The following is a 17,160-nucleotide window of genomic DNA, read 5'->3' on the forward strand; positions in this document are numbered from 1 at the left end:
TTCTGTCTCTCCCTCTCCCCCATCCTGATGGCATCCTTCTATTTTTTTTCTCCTTCCCCAATCCCTCTCTCCCACACACTCCAATGGGCATTCCCCTCTGTCCCTCCTCCACAATCCCAAGGGCATTCTCATCTCTCTCTGTTTCTCCTTTCATCTGGGGTTTCATCCCTCTCCCCCTAAATCCCAGGGGCATCCCCCTTCTCTATCCCTCCAATCTCAGATGTATTTCTCTCTCTTCCTCTTCCTCTGTCCTCTCCCCCCCAAAAAAAAAAAATCTCAGGACCATACCCCTTTCTTTCGCTTCCCCAATCTCTTCGGAGTACCTTTTTCTTTGTTTCTTTGTCTCTGTTTCCCCAATCTCATTGACATTCTGTATCACTCTCTCTCCCTATCTCCCTTCTCCTCTAATCCCAGAGCATCCCTCCTTTCTCTCTATCTCTCTCTCTCTGTGTTTCTTTCCTCCTCCTTCTCTCCCAAACCCTGAGGCAGCCCCTGCTCTCCCTTCCCTCTATCCCAGGACAAACCCCTCTTTCTCCCTCCTTCAATTTCAGGGACATAACCCACTCCTCTCTATCCCCCCTCCAATCTCAAGAGCAAACCCTTTGTTCCTTCACATAAACCAGAGACACCCCCCTCTCTTCCCCATATCCAGCTGCATCCCTCTTTTCTCTCCCCATCCCTCAATCTAAGGGACATCTCTATCTCTCTCATTCCATTCCAATCTTCGAGACTCCCACCTCCTCTCTCTCTACCTTCCCCCCCCAGTCTCAAGAGCATCTATCCCTCTTCTCCAGTCCCAGAGACATCCCCAACCTCTCCCTCTCTCACCCCTGTCACCCTTTCCTCCAGTCTTAGCAGCAACCTCCCCTATCTGCCTTCCTCCAGACCCAGGGGAATTCCCTCTCTTTCCCCCCTCATCTTGCCCTACTCTCTCTTCATCCCAGAGGCATCCTCTCTCTACTCCTTTTTCTCGCCTTCCCCCAATTCCAGACATCTCTCTTTCTCTTCCCCCTCCACACAGCCCAAAGCGATTCTCTTTTATAACCCCCTCCTTCTTTTGGCTCTTCTTCCCTCTCAACACAGCCCTAGGATTACCTCCTTACAGTGCACCAACTGGATCTGGAGTTGGCAGTAGGGAAAACATTTAGTCCAACATTATCTCCTGCTGCCATAGAGTCAACCTCCAGTTCTTACCACACAACTTGTCCTATGGAGCAGGAAATGATATCAAACTAAACACTTCTACTACCAGTTTTGGGAGATAAGAGCATCATGTCAAAGACTGATCACAAGAGTAGGATAGCACCTTAGCGTTGGATTGGGAAGGGAGTTTGTCTAATCCAATGCACGAATCGTGAGTGTGGGTGAATTGGGCAGGGGGAGTACAGTACCAGAAATAGATTCCACACAATTAACCAGGCCCCAAAATCACAGAGAAAATGATGCAAGGCCAGTGGAAGCAGGTCTGCTGCCCCAAAATTAGTGCTTTCACCAGTCTTGTGTGTTTCCCTCTGTGACAGTTCATGCTATTTTTCAAGGAATAAGCAAGTTTGATAGGATAGATTAAGGGCCTCTTCTATCAAACTGTGCTAGCAGTTTTTAGCTCAGAGAGCCACGCTGAATGGCTCGCGCTGCTCCCAATGCTCATAGGAACTCTGTGAGCATCGGGAGCAGCATGGGCCATTCAGTGTGGCTCACCACGCTACAAATTGCTAGCGCAGTTTGATAGAAGAGGTCCTAAGTTTTGACATTTGTCAGGGCTTGCTCCATTCTCTGTTCCTGGGATTCCAAACTGCAAGCCTATGATTTTAAGCTACATATTCCACCAATAAGCACACAGATGGTCCTCCACATTATCTTGCTTCTCATCCAATGTACTTGCTTCATCTTCAGTTGTACAGTATGAAGATTACAGTTATCAATGAGAGTGTTTTAAGGGCTACTGGTACCTCCAAAAATAAACTGGTAGTTACAGTGGGGCTCCAGCTCCACATGTCACTGGGGAACTTCAGTCATATCTACACATTTGGAAAATCCCTCCGATCGTGGTCACAACAAATCCTCCCACTTTTATTACTAGTACACTCAGTAATAGTCCCCACCTGCATTTTCCCCTGTGAAAAGTGACATCTCCTACTAGTGACATCACAGTTTCTTACCACTGTTGTTACTATTACTTTGTAAATTATCTCCTTATGTTTTCCCTCTCTTTCTCTGTCTCCTAGTAAATGTATTACTTTGGCAACTCATGTAAAATTGCCATGCTAATAAAGTTATCTGAATCTGAAATACATGGAGGAATTCTGATGTCACAGGCAGAGAATACAATTATCCTTTTCTTCTGCTTTGCATGTAAGGCTTTAATACAAGGAAGGGTTCTTCTAAAACCTCTCATGTTACAGCTGGAAGATGTGTCCCACTTCCCACGGTTATAGGGAGAGAGAAGTAGAAGATGGGAGGGAGAAAGAGAGATGGGGAAAACCCAGGGCACAAAGCCCCTTGGAGGCTAAAAGTGACTGAAATGCAAGCATGGATCAGCAGTGGATGAAAGGCACAGGAAGAGTGAAGTTTTCCACACGAAAATGAGGGATCAGTATGGAGGGACAGAGGAAGGGGGACTGGGGTGGAGGCACAAGGCACAAATCATTTGCCTACCTAATTATGATTCTAGGAAAAACCTATCAAGAAGCAATAAATAAAGACTCAAAGCTCTGTCACCTCAATTGGGCTAAAAGCCCAAAAAGACAGAAAGAAGCTTCAGGGCCAAAACAAATAATCATAATCATAATAGGTGACTTAAGTTATTGCTACTATAAAGATGCTTCAGTACAGATGAAGGATCCAGTATTCAAAGCTTTAATAGTGGAAAGATTATGTATTTAACAGCTTCAGATTCACAGCCAGTTTACATGCTCATGTTGATACAATATCATATACAGTATACCATATATAAGAAAATTCATAGCCAGGCGTGTCCAGGTATGACACCATGCCAAGACTTTTTACTTGACATCACCATTTCTCTCTCAGGAAACCAAAAAGCCCTTGGCAAGATAAACCCCACCACTACCACAACTTTTACAAAACTGTAGTGTGTTTTTAGCACTGGCCGCAGCAGTAACAGCTCCAACGGTCATAGGAATTCTATGAACGTCGGAGCTGTTGCTGCCACAGCCGGTGCTAAAAAGGGGGAAAGGGAGAGATAAATAATAGGGAGGGAGATGGATTAATACTGAAATCCCAACAAAACACAGGTCGCGCAGGTTTAAAACCACGCTGCATCATATGACACAAGTACAAAGTATTTTTGGTTTGTTCTTGCATTACTAGATCAAGCATTTAAGAAATAAACCCACTGACAAGTGAAAAATATTATAGCAATAAATAAATAAATAACCACCAAGATCTCCCTGTTCTATTCTCACCTCCGTTTCAGGCCAGAGAACATATTAGCATATCTGGTCCTTTTCGTGGTCTTTCTTAGTCACACCCACTATTAATAGTTCTAACTTAAAAGAAGAGGAGCTACTCTGATGATTGTCATCAGAATATCCCTAACCTACCTAGAACTTCAATCTAGAAAATATTAGTTACAATATAGCATGTTATTGAGGATGGTTTTGTATGATCCAGATTTCTCAATAAAAACTGGCTAATTAAAAATTTATATACATATATATATATATATATATATCCTTAGACCCTCTTTTACAAAGGCGCACTAAGCGTTTTAACGTGGATTTAGCATGCACTAACCGATAACGCATCCATAGGATAACATGCACGTGTTAGCGTTTAGCGTGTGTTTAGCGTGTGCTAAAAAGCTTAGCATACCTTTATAAAAGAGGGGGTTAGTTTTTACCCCTCACCCCCAAATCGTGAGGAATTGCGCCGAGATGACCATTATGAGGGTGAACCGGTCTAAAAATTGTTTCAAATCCCAAAGGCACAAGGCCATAATATGCAGCCAATGGACCTAGTATACATGTATGCACATATTAAATTATAAAAAAAGAAATTAAACTTATAAACATTACCAAAACAGGAAGAACATGCCCCCTTTAAGATTCCAATGAATAAAGCCAAAAAAAATATGGAAACACCAAAACAACTGGGGGTCATTCAATAATCTTTTATTTACCAGAGACCTAAATTAAGTGCTACTAGAGTGCTCCCCAATGTCAATGATTTCCACAGACAGACATATATCCACTTTTACACATTTCCAACTAAGAACATGACCCCTATGGGACATCAGCACATCAGGCCTAATATCCATAACCACCATAACTAATGTTAGAAGATACTCATGTTAAAATCTTGCTACAAGTAGATTACTAGATCACCACCAGAGATGTAGAGAGCTCAGACTTCACTAGAATTCCTGGGTTATTCCCAGTTGTAAAAGAAGTCAAATCTGCCATAATACACTACATATATGGGTAGCTCAGCAGTGTGGAAAAAAAAAGAACAGGCCCAATAGCCAGGAGATTCATCAAAGGTGCTGCCCACCAATAAGGCATTACTCAAGGGTTAAGGCCCCCTTTTATCAAGCTGTGTAAGGGCTTTTTATTGCAGACCACTGTGGTAAAAGCTTTGATGCTCACAGAATTTCTATGAGCGTCAGAGCTTTTACCACAGCGGTCTGCGATAAAAAAAACAACCCTTACGCAGCTTGATAAAAGGAGGGCCTGAAAGATTCTTGATGTTTGAAATTCAGAGCCTGGAACTCAACAGAAAAGACTTTGGGAGGGCCAAGGCTACAGAATGGAAGCAATGGAAGAGGGAGGGAAAAAGGAGAGAGCAGCAGAGGAGAGAAAGAGAGTGCAAAGGGAAAACAGAAAATAAGATTAAAAATACAAAACGGGAAAAGCGAAAACACCAGACCAAAACAGAGCAGAAAGCAGCCAAAAAAGTGGAAACAAGTTTTGTAGTGTCTAGAAATTTTTGGCTGGCATCTACATTTTCTACCTCCCAGGAAAGCCGGGGCGGTACTTGGAGAGACCTCCCAAGAAAGAGACTTGGGAGTTCTGATCAACAAGTCGATGAAGCCATCCGAGTAATTTGCGGCGGCAGTGAAAAGGGCGAACAGAATGCTAGGAATGATTAAGAAGGGGATCACAAACAGATCAGAGAAAATTATCATGCCGCTGTACCGGGCCATGGTGCACCCTTCCCTGGAGTACTGCGTCCAGCACTGGTCGCCATACATGAAGAAGGACACAGTACTACTCGAAAGGGTCCAGAAGAGAGCAACTAAAATGGTTAAGGGGCTGGAGGAGTTGCCGTACAGTGAGAGATTGGAGAAACTGGGCCTCTTCTCCCTTGAAAAGAGGAGACTTGAGAGGGAACATGATCGAAACGTTCAAGATACTGAAGGGAATAGACTTAGTAGATAAAGACAGATTGTTCACCCTCTCCAAGGTAGGAAGAATGAGAGGGCACTCTCTAAAGCTGAAAGGGGATAGATTCCGTACAAACGTAAGGAAGTTCTTCTTCACCCAGAGAGTGGTAGAAATCTAGAACGTTCTTCCAGAGGCTGTTATAGGGGAAAACACCCTACAGGGATTCAAGACAAAGTTGGACAAGTTCTTGCTAAATTGGAACGTACGCAGGTAAGGCTAGACTCAAATAGGGCACTGGTCTTTGACCTGGGGGCTGCCGCGTGAACGGACTGCTGGGCACGATGGACCACTGGTCTGACCCAGCAGCGGCAATTCTTATGTTCTTTTTATTTTCTGCAGGTTCTGTTTTATACAATGGGACCTATTTACTAACAAGGCAGATGAACAGCTACTTAGCATGCATTAAAGCAGTAGAGCATTATAGTAAACAGGGATGGGCTGTCATATGAAACGAATGTCGTTCACCAATAATGGTGCACACTATGTACTCAAAGGCCCTGATTCTATAAAATACGCCTAAAGTTAGGCATTTAGATCGCTATGCCTAGTTGATTTAGGCACCTAACTTAACTATTTAAAAAAGCTTAATTGATGCTGATAATTAGCTATTAACACTTTATAATTAATTTAAATTAAAATTAATTGGGCGATAGGCACCAACCAAAATGTAGGCATGGTTAGGGGCGGATCATGGGTATGTTTTGCGTGTAGGTGCCTAAGCTGGACTTAGGCTCCAGTAGGCATCTAACTTAAGATGTCGGTATTTAGGGGGGCACTTAAAGTTTTGAGGCCTACTGATGCCTAAGGCCTGATGCTGCTAGGCGTGATTCTATGAACAGTGCCTAACTTGAAATGAGGCATTCCTCGTTGCCTATGTTTTAGGTGTTGTTTATAGAATCTGGGCCAAAGTGTTCCCTTTTCTTAAACACTGCACACTATTTACACACGCATACTTGCACTATAGGAAAGTGCACATAGGTGCAAATAGTATGTCTGTTTTAAGAAAAGCACATGGGGAGTAATTCTCTATAGAGCACCTAAAGTCAGGTGCTAGGATGATGCGTGCTAGCCAGAAATTCTATAACATGCAATTGCCATTATCTAATCTAATCGGGACTTAATTGTACTTTTCTAGTTCAGGTTCAAGGCGATTTACAAGTTAAGAGGCCCCTGTAGCAACATGGGGAGATTATACAGTATATAGAAGGGAAATACAGTATATTACTAGGGAGGGTTATATTGTTACAGGAAAAGTAATTAAGAGGCACATGAAGCTACACAGTATATAAAGGGAGATATTACAAAGGAGGTTATGTTGTAGGAAAGAAAACAATCAAATATGAATATAAGAGACTGCATGTAGGAGTGCTGCTTGTCAAGGAGAGAGTGCGAAGACTCTAAAGTTGTAGGGAGTTTGTCAAATAAGTAGGTTTTCAACTTCTTCCTGAAGATGAGATAGTTTAAGAACAGAAGAATAGCCTTTCTGGGTCATAAGAACAGAAGAATAGCCTTACTGGGTCACACCAATGGTTCATCTAGCCCAGTAGCCTGTCTTCACAGTGGCCAATACAGGTCACAAGTACCTGGCAAAAATCCAAATAGTAGCAACATTCCATGCTACCTATCCAGGACAAGCAGTGGCTCTCTCCACATCTGTCTCAATAACAGACTATGGACTTTTCCTCCAGGAAATTGTCCAAACCTTTCTTAAAACCAGCTACGTTAACCGCTCTTACCACAACCTCTGGCAACATGTTACAGAGCTTAACTATTCTCTGAGTGAGAAAAATATTTTCTCTTATTGGTTTTAAAAGTATTTCCCTGTAACTTCATCGAGTGTCCCCTAGTCTTTGTAATTTTTGCTGGAGTAAAAATAAAAAATTAGATCCATTTGTACCTGTTCTACACCATTCAGGATTTTGTAGACTCCAGCTTGGAAAAGAGAAGGCGGAAGGGAGATATGATTGAAGTGCCCTAACCTTTTTATCCTTTCCTCTTATGAGAGGAATTCCATCCCATTTATCCTTTTGGTCGCTCTTCTTTGAACCTTTTCAAGTTCCACTATATCTTTTTTGAGATAAGGCAACCAGAACTGAATGCAATACTCAAGGTGAGGTCGCACTATGGAGTAATACAGAAGCATTATAACATTCTTAGGGCTCCTTGAACAGGCGGTAATTTTTCAGCTAGCGTGCACTACAGTGCGTGCTAATCCGGTGTGTGCTAAAATGGCTAGTGCACCTTCATAAAAGAAGCCCTTAGTCTTATTAACTATCCATCCCTTTTTAAATAATTCCTAGCATCTGTTTTGGGTTTTTTGGGCTGCCACCGCACGCTGGGCAGAAGGTTTCATTGTACTGTCTACAATGACACTCAGATTTTTTTCTTGGGCGCTAACCCCCCCCCCCCCCCCCCCAAGGTGGATCCTAGCATCTGGTAACTATGATTTGGGTTATTCTTCCCAATATGCATCACTGCATTTGTCCACATTAAGGGCTCCTTTTACGAAGGTGCGCTAGCGTTTTTAGCGCACACTATAGCGCACGCTAGCCAAAAAAAACTACCACCTGCTCAAGAGGAGGCGGCAGCGGCTAGCGCGCATGGAATTTTTGCGTGCGCCATTGCGCGTGTAAAGGCCCTAGCGCGCCTTCGTAAAAGGAGCCCTAAATTTCATCTGCCATTTGGATGTCCAGTCTCCCAGTTTCCTAAGGTCATGGCTTTTAACAAATTTGTATGCTAGTCACTCAGGTGCACAACTTTATAGAATTTAGGGGGATAATGCACATTATTAACAACATTCATTTTGAAAGAAAACCCCAGAAGAAACCAAAGCGGCTGTCCATCTCTAATAGTAAATATAGCCCTATATTCCAATTTCTGGCAGTATTTTCTTAAAAGTATCAATGCACCATGCCACCAACTTTATAACTGCAATATTTGCACGAACCAAGCTTCTATGTACAACTGGAAATACAGAAGAGAAGGGTTTAGGGACCTGCCAAGGTCACATAACATCAGGATAACTGGGTTATGACAACTGCCCCCATATGTTTTCTTTCAAGACAGCCAGATTCCATTCTGGTTTTGACCCAGAAGCTCCGATTTCTCTATGAAAAGCAGGCCAGCTCTATGCCTGCTTTCAAACAAAACAAATCAGAAAGAGTGAGCCAACTAGTGACCTTGGCTGAGAGTTTGGATCCACAGCTGTATTCCAAGTGCCATGCCCAGTAAAAAGCACTCATATTTAAGCTACTGGTGGGTGCCAGTAGGTTCCATAGAAAGAGGTAAATGGTAAGAGACAAACAGAGAGGATGTAGCAGTTGCTTACTCAGGGAAACTCAGTGGAAAACCCTGCAGTAGCAATGAGAACATTATATAAGCCTGTGTCACTCTGCTGGCTTACAAGACTAGCAAAGAAATAATTGTTAAGGAAACCCTAGGCAAGTTAACATCCCTACCAATTTGCCCAGTGATTAGGCTGTCAAGGACTACTACACATTTTCACATGTTAATTTTCAGTGTGTGGGGTAGAGAGTAACCAAGACAGGATGGCTGCAATGCAAATGCTACTTCCGATGCAGTAGTGAGCTCTGGAAACAAAAAACAGATGGGGGGGGGGGGGGGGCTGCGGTTTATCTGTTCAAGCTGGATCTCAGAAAACCATGCTCCGGTTACTGAAAAGGTACAAGCCTGTCACCAATGCAGAGGGCAGCAGGGTTTCCAACTGGCTCCAGAATTTCAGGTTCATACAAGAACTCAGCATGCAGGCCTTGTACATTTCAAATGGATTCCCTGAGAAAGATAAGACTACAAATCCCTACATGCACTGGGGTAAAACCAGCAGCAGACTAGAGCAGTCTGTCCCAAAAATCTAGAGCCAGCTAGCTACACTGCAGGATAGTGCCACACAGCTCACTGGATTCTTGCAGAAGTCCTACTACCTCCAGAGAAACATATTTAGGATACCAGTGAAATGGTCTGGATCAGGGATCTCAAAGTCCCTCTTTGAGGGCCGCAATCCAGTCGGGTTTTCAGGATTTCCCCAATGAATATGCATTGAAAGCAGTGCATGCACATAGATCTCATGCATATTCATTGGGGAAATCCTGAAAACCCGACCGGATTGCGACCCTCAAGGAGGGACTTTGAGACCTCTGGTCTGGATGGATCTCAACTTGATATCTAATAAAAATTAGTAGGGAATACTGAGTTATATGAAGGATCTGAATTGGTATAGCACAAAAGGACTGAGGTGAATTGGTAGAACTGTGGTGGTGGGAGGCAGAGTACAGGAATAGCATGGGATACGGCTGAACTGAGGTGCACTGTTAAAGCTGTGTGCATAGGGTTCTCATTACTGGAAAGCAACTTGGCAGTGTATGGCAGGAATGAGGGTTTTACAGGAAGAAGGTTCCATAATGTCTTCATAAAAGTGTTGCCACCTTCAATGAGCACTAAAGTTCCACCTGCATTTCAGCACAACTCAGACAAGACTACGATACTTAATATTAATGCAGAAAATACCACCCAACAAGCATCTCATGTTGCCCTATAAACTAACTGCAGTAACATGCCTTTGAATACTCAAGGTGCTTGGGGACCTTCATGGGCATTTAATAATACCCAAGTATTTCAAAGCAGAAGCAGTCTGTCCCAGGCTGAGGAGACACAAGAAAAGCCTGACTCTAAAAGAAATTTTATCCCCCATTCTCTTAAAGAAAATTGTTATTTAAAATAAAGTCTAGGAAATGGCAAAAAAGAAAAAAGCTGATCCACCTCTTACCAACCTATGTCAGTTTTTATGTTATCAAAACAGGAAGTCCATTCCAGCACTGAGTTGTATGAAGCCATTAAGAGAAGTTAAACTGCAAAGTGGCATGAGTGATCATAAGCTTGACCCAATCTAACCCCACTCCTCCACCACTTCCAACCCAGGGAAAAAAAAAATTGTTTGCAGCCAGATTTACTCTTCTTGTTCCTTGACCAAATTTGTGGGCACGAAAGCAAATGGCACGCTGCCCGTTCTGTTGCCACCAAGATCAGTTTGTGCCAGCACTAATTCACCTTAGGTGCACTGCTGCACAAATATTCTAAACAACCCACAGAGCGCAAAGCTAAAAAAGCCAAACAATTCTAGTCCACCTGTGCCATTAATTGTACACTGAAGCCCATGATAGGTACCTAGTTAAAGGCTGGCTGCTCTAATCCGAAGCTGCTGCTTCTTAATAGGCGACACATAGGGCATCCTTTATGAAAACAAATGCACATTCTCCAGTATCAAAGCGCTGGCTGGCTTGCAGACAGGGGTCATGGACTGCAGCACAGGGAGTCATTAAAGGTGCGGATCATGACAGCTAGTAATCCAGGCGGATCCGGCACAGGAAGCATCCCCTTCCCCAAGATACCAGCATCACAAGAAGGGACAATCAAGTCCTCTCGGATGGGGTGGACGATGCCCCTACATCTCCTACTGGCATGAGCGATGTTGCCATGGAGACCTTCACCTTGTACTAACTCCCACGGACCCTCAGCATAACAACCCCATCCCCCCCCCCCCCCAATAAGAAAGGTAGGGACCACCGATAGGAGTCAGTCCACCCCAAAAAGGGAATTTTAGATCCCTGGGTGCAGCGAGACCTTACAGTACGCCCCCCACCCCCACCCCAAAACAAGCTGCTATTTACACATTTCTCCACCATTAAGGCAAGAGGATGACGGCTTCCCCCAAATCAAAAACATCGTCTCCGAATTACAAGTCAGACGAGAAATATCTGTAGACAAGATGGGAAAAGAAGCCTACTCCTTCCTGAAAGACACAGAATCAGAGGCACCCGCCCCTATCCAGCAAAAAAAAAAAAAAAAAAATCAAAGATGCCTCAGCCAGTGTTAATAGTACCGAGCCACCCACAGCTTAGAAAGCGAGCTGATGCGATCTGCTCCGAGCCGGGCCAGGCTCTGCACATCCCCCCTTCCTTCCTTCCCTCCCTCCTCCCCCTCCCCCCCCCCCCCCCCCCCCGTGTGCAGACAGCAAAAGGGAGGCGAGAAAAAGGCTCCGACTCTCCGAGCCCCCATGCACAGCAGCTGCCTCTTACCTTCCAAGGCGACACCAAAAATGGCCCTCTCCGGCTCGGGCTGCTGCCGCTCTCTGCTCCTCTCGATCTCTCTCCTCCCTCCCTCCCCCCCCTTCCCTTCTCCTCCTCTCACTGCTCCCGCTCCATGTTGACCGAAGAAGAGGAGGAGAAGGAGGTGTAAAGAGGGTGGCTGGTGGCGTTACGCCTAATCTTCCACCCTTCTCTTTTTCAGGCTTTCTGCCTCCGAAGCGTGCATAAATAAATCCCCAAAGGGGAGGTGGGGGAGGGGGGCTCCGGGAGGGGGGAGGTGCGCTGCCAGCCCCCGTCGGATTTCGCTCGGGCTCCTCAACAGCTCCGGCTACTGCTTGGCTCCATTCTGCCTTTCTTTCTGCCCGAGGAGGACTCCAGGCAGCGGCAGCTCCAATTGCACAATGGCCATCATCAATATTCATGAGCTGCCTCGCCCCGCCTCTTTCCCCTCCTCTCCCCTCCCTCTCTTCCTTCTGATCGCCTGTCACGTCCGACTCACGCACAGATCTAACTACCTACCCAGGAGATAGATACCTATACACATGTGCATGCACACAGAGAAGCACATAAGATTTGCTATTCTGAAACGGTCAGACTGGGGCACAAGGAAGTAGCCAGTCAGGGGATCCCAACGAATAGTCTCGTTTATTCCTTGTTGATCAGAGATAAGCGATAGTTTTCGCAAGTATACAAGGCTAATTATTTATGGACTTTTCCTCCTGGAACTTCTCCAAAGTCCTTAAAAACCCTGTTATGCTAGATAACCTTGACCACATCCTTTGCCTGCAAATTCCAAAGCTTGCAAGTGAACTAAGAAAAACATACATTCTTAATATATCTTGAATCTGTTGATTTCAGACAGATGCACCGAGAGGCATTTTCAAACGGACGTCTAAGTCAGACTACGGATGCTTCCGTGCAACTCGTCCAAAGTCGTGGGTGGCGAAAAAAAAAAACAGCACAAAACGTTAAACATCCTACTAAAAAAAAAAAAAAAAAAAAATTGCTAATTTAGTCGTCTCGGCCACCGGGCCATCCAACGTCTAACTTCATTCGTCATTTTCAACCACAAAAGCATCCAAGTTCAAAATGTCAAAATCCAGACCATTTAGATGTGGGAGGAGCCATACAGACATGCCAACAGAGCAGAGGGGCACCCTTATAATTTATGCAGAGCTCTCCAAAACTCTCCCAAAACCTATACCCACATGTCTACCACCCCAATAGCCCTTATAATAATAATAATAATAATAATAATAACTTTATTTTTGTATACCGCCATACCCAAGGAGTTCTAGGCGGTTTACATTAGATTAACAAAAAATTACAAGTGGTTCGAAAACAATTGAACAATATTTGGAGCAAGGAGGTAGAATGAAGTTAGGAGAAGAGAGGGGGGGAGGTTAGGGGGGGAGGGGGTGGGTAGGTTGGGAAAAGAGAGGTGGAAGGGGGGAGGAGGAGATTGTTGTTCATTGGAGAGGGGTGTTAGGTGTCTTGTCCATGGAATAGGTGAGTTTTGAGAGATTTTCTAAACCCAAGGTAGGTGGGGGCCTCAAGGACAATTTGGGCTAGCCATGGGTTCAGTTTGGCAGCCTGGAAGGCAAAAGTTTTATCAAGGAATCTTTTGTAGTGACATAGTTTTAGGGAGGGGAAGGCGAAGAGTTGAATTCTGCGGGAGTGCTTGTTTATGTGATTCAGACAGAAGTGAGGGTTTAAGTAGCTTGGGGATAGGCCAAATACTGTTTTATAGCAGAAGCAGGCAAATTTGAATAGGACTCTGGTGGTACCTATATGGCAGTATAGTAGGGTCTTGGTGGCCAGTGGCCTCACACTTTCCACCCTACAGGTAATGTGTTAGACTAGAGCAGTGTATCGTAAACAGCGTGCCTCCTGAGATTTCTGGTGTGCCGTGACACACTAACGAGGAGGAGAATCGTCCACGCCGACTGCCTGCCTGCAGGACATGCCTCTCGCGGCGAGGCTAGAGGCTCCTGGCTAGCGTCTCTCCTCTTCTCCCCGCACCTCCCGGATCCCTGTAATGATGGGGTGCTGGCCAGACGGGCCTCCGCGCATGCGCGGGCGTTGACACAATGACATCACGCATGCACGTGACATCATTGCACTGACTACCAGGTTCCTTCCAGCCGGGGCACTGGTTTTAGTGTGCCGCCGGCCAGAAAAGTTTGCGAGACACTGGTCTAGAGAATGACAAATTTTGTCCCCGTCCCTGCAGGAACTCCATTTCCCCATCCCATCCCCGTGAGTTTTGTTGCTGTCCCTGCCCTTGCCTCATTTCTGTAAGCTCTGCCTTAACCGCACAAGCCTCGAACACTTATGATTTTAAAGCGCTTGGGGCTTGTACAGATGAGGACAGAGCTTAGGCATTGGTGGAATGAGGTATTATGACATCACAATCTGAGCTCTAGAATGTTGCTACTTATGATTTTAAGGCTTGTACAGATGAGGAAGGAGCTTGCAGGAATGGGGCAGGGACAGGAAAATAACTTGCGGGGATGGGACGGGAAAATGAGTTTCCGCGGGGACGGGGAAAACTGTGTCCCCCGTGTCATTCTCTAGTTTAGACTGGTTTATGAGCCTGGGTCCTCTTCTCTGCGGTTCACTAGCCCACCCACCAGGCTGCTTAAGCTTAACCTTTTCCTATCGTATGTCCCGGATCACGGGACATTCCAAAAAAATGTCGTTGCCATTGTATGTCCTATAGCATGGGACATACAGTACACCTTCTACCTATCATTTGTCCCATCTATTGGGCCATTCTGTTTACAATAGTCGTAAATGATAATGGTGAATAATACAAAACTTTGCTACAATAATTACGATTGGAACCAGCGTAACGTAAAATTTATTATGATAGGAAAAGGTTACGTTTTGGCAAGAAAAATGTCTAAGTACTGATTTATGCCATTTTACTACTATTATTTATTATTTCTATACCGCTGGAAGGCATATGCAGCACTGTACATGTAATATGTAATAGATAGTCCCTGCTCTGAAGAGCTTACAATCTAATTTGGACAGGCAGACAAGACATATAGGGGAATGATAGGATGGACATAAGTATCTTACAGTGAAGTGGGAGTTAGGAGTAGAAAGAAGCCTCGAAACAGTGGGCTTTTAGCTTGGATTTGAATACTGCTAGAGATGGAGCAAGACGTAGTGACTCAGGCAGTCTGTTTCAGGCATGCATACAGTGCAGCAAGATAGAAAGGACGAAGTATGGAGTTAGCAATGGAGAAGGGTACGGGTAGGAGGGACTTACCTGATGAATGGAGTTCGGGGGAGGGGGAGATAGGTGAGGAGAGATATTGCGGGGCTGCAGAGAGAATGCACTTGTAAGTCGGTAAGAGGAGTTTGAACTGTATTTTGGGAAATGGATGGGAAGCCAATGAAGTGACGAGGAGAGGGATAATGTGAGTATGGTGGCTCTTGCAGAATATAAGTCGTGGCAGAATTTTGAACGGATGGAAGGGGAGAGAGAGATGATTGAGTTTCCAGTGTGTTTTACTGAAGGCTGTGTCTGAACATTCAGATGAACAAGCAGTGCCTGCACCTAGTTAATGTGGAAGCACTTAGACTCAAAGTCTATAAAAGACGCTTAAAGTCAGGCATCTTGATTGGTGTGCCATGCCGATCTAGGTGCCTAACTTAATTATTTAAAAAGCTTAATTGCTGACGATAACAAGCAATTAGCACCTCATAACAAGCTTAAAATTAATGTTTGGACATCTTACTAGGAGATGCACAAAACTTACCAATCGTGTCCCGATCGTCGCTAAACTGGTTTAACTAGTTTAGCAATTGATCGGATTCCCCAATGTACAAATCTGCCCACCACGTGTTTTTCCCCCCGATCACCCATTTAACGATCCAACCCATGCAAATTAGTAAAACCCCATGCAAAATAGCCGATCAACTGTGTTACCAACTGGTGTACTTGGGGTTTTTTTTCTTTTTGAATGGCACAGATATTTTGTGTGTATTACACACACAAAATATCTATCCCATTAAGAAAAAATGAAAACAGTCCCCCACCACCGCTGCAGGCCCTCCCCAACGACCCCCGACAATCACACCCCCTGACAAATGCAGTGACCCCAAACCAAAAACATATGGCAGGAGGAATTCCCACTCTCTCCTGCCACGATGGACCTTCCCCCTCCCAAAAAAAGGCAGGAGGGATGCCCACTCCCTCCTGCCATGAAAGAACTTCCTCCCCCACATCAGAAAAAAAAGGCAGGAGGGATGCCAACTCCCTTCTGATATGAAGGCGTCCACTTCCCCTCCAGGTCCTTCTGCCCCGTACCTTAAAAGTTGGGAGCAGGAGGTACTGCTCCTCCTCTCTCGATGACAACACTGGATCTTAGGCCCCTCCCCAGTGCATCATGTGATGCACACGGAGGGGCCTAAGGCCCTGATTGGCTCAGACGCCTCAGGCCCTCCCTTTAGCCAATCAGGGACTTCCTTAGGCTCCTTCCTCGACGACATTGGGCCTTAGGCCAGGAGATGTTTTCAGTACCTCCTGCTCCCAACCTTTAAGGCAGGGGGACCTGGAAGGGGAGTGGGCACCTTCATGGCATCCCTCCTGCCTTTTTTTCGGGTGGAGGGAGTGAGCTCCTTCATGGTAGGTCGGGGGTGGGTGGGCAGTGGCTTCGGGTGCTGGCGCAGGGTGGGAGGGTATTTTTCTAAACACCAGCCACAGTGTTTATGTAGCCACTATTACATTACATTAGAGATTTATATTCCGCCATTACCTTGCGGTTCAAGGCGGATTACAAAAGATTTATTAATGGGGGTTACAATGGAAGAACAATTGTCATTTCTAGAGTTGTAAAGAGTGAGGTCAATTGTCAGTTCTCAAGTGGTAAAAAGTGGTGAAGAGTAGCTAGATATTTATGAATGGAGGGTAACAAAGGAAGATCATTTGTCATTTCTCAGGTTTTACAGAGAAGGTCAAGTAGTTTCAGTGTGGTGGGAGGAAGGAATGACGGAGTAAGTGAAGTTAGGACTGTTTCTTGAAGAGTATAGTTTTTATTTTTTTTCTGAATATCTTGTAGTCTGGGGTGGTTATCGGAAGGTTGGAGATTTGGTTATCTAGTTTTGCGGCTTGAGTGGCTAGGAGGCCATCGTTTAATTTTGTCTGTTTTACTTCTTTGATCGGGGGGGGAGGGGGGGGAATGGGGGTGCGTTTTTCTATGTCTGGTTGAGGTTGCTTGGATGAGGCGGTTGTTCAGGTCGGATGGGCTGTCTCTGTTTAGAGTTTTAAATAACATGCAGTAGAATTTAAATAGTATTCTTTCTTGGATTGGTAGCCAGTGTGAGTTGATGTAAGCTTCTGTGATATGATCATGTTTCCTCAGTGAGTAGATGAGTCTCAGAGCTGTGTTTTGGATTGTTTGTAGTTGCTTGGTCATAGTAGCGGGGCATGGGAGGTAGAGGATGTTGCAGTAGTCTAGCAGTCCTAGGATTAGGGATTGCACTATGAGCTGGAATTGTGTTCTTTCAAAGAATTTCCGGACTTGTCTCAGGTTCCTCATGACTTTGAAGGATTTCTGTATTGTTTTATTTATTTGCAGTTGCATGGTACAGCATCTGTCTATTGTCATTCCTAGTAGTTTTATGGTGGTTTGTATGGG

The 17,160-nt window shown here is 44.8% G+C and overlaps 1 protein-coding gene across 1 annotated transcript in view; it reads right to left on the reverse strand.

Annotated features, from left to right (window-relative positions):
• ZMIZ2 (zinc finger MIZ-type containing 2) overlaps positions 1-11,937 on the reverse strand; it is a 229,311-nt gene extending 217,374 nt beyond the window's left edge. Inside the window, exon 1 of the mRNA XM_033948638.1 lies at positions 11,498-11,937. The gene's annotated coding sequence lies outside the window, so the exon portion shown is untranslated. The remainder of the gene's footprint in view (positions 1-11,497) is intronic.
• Positions 11,938-17,160: the final 5,223 nt, after the last annotated feature.

Source organism: Geotrypetes seraphini, chromosome 6 (assembly GCF_902459505.1).
Source record: "Geotrypetes seraphini chromosome 6, aGeoSer1.1, whole genome shotgun sequence".
In the NCBI taxonomy this organism is placed as follows: domain Eukaryota; kingdom Metazoa; phylum Chordata; class Amphibia; order Gymnophiona; family Dermophiidae; genus Geotrypetes; species Geotrypetes seraphini.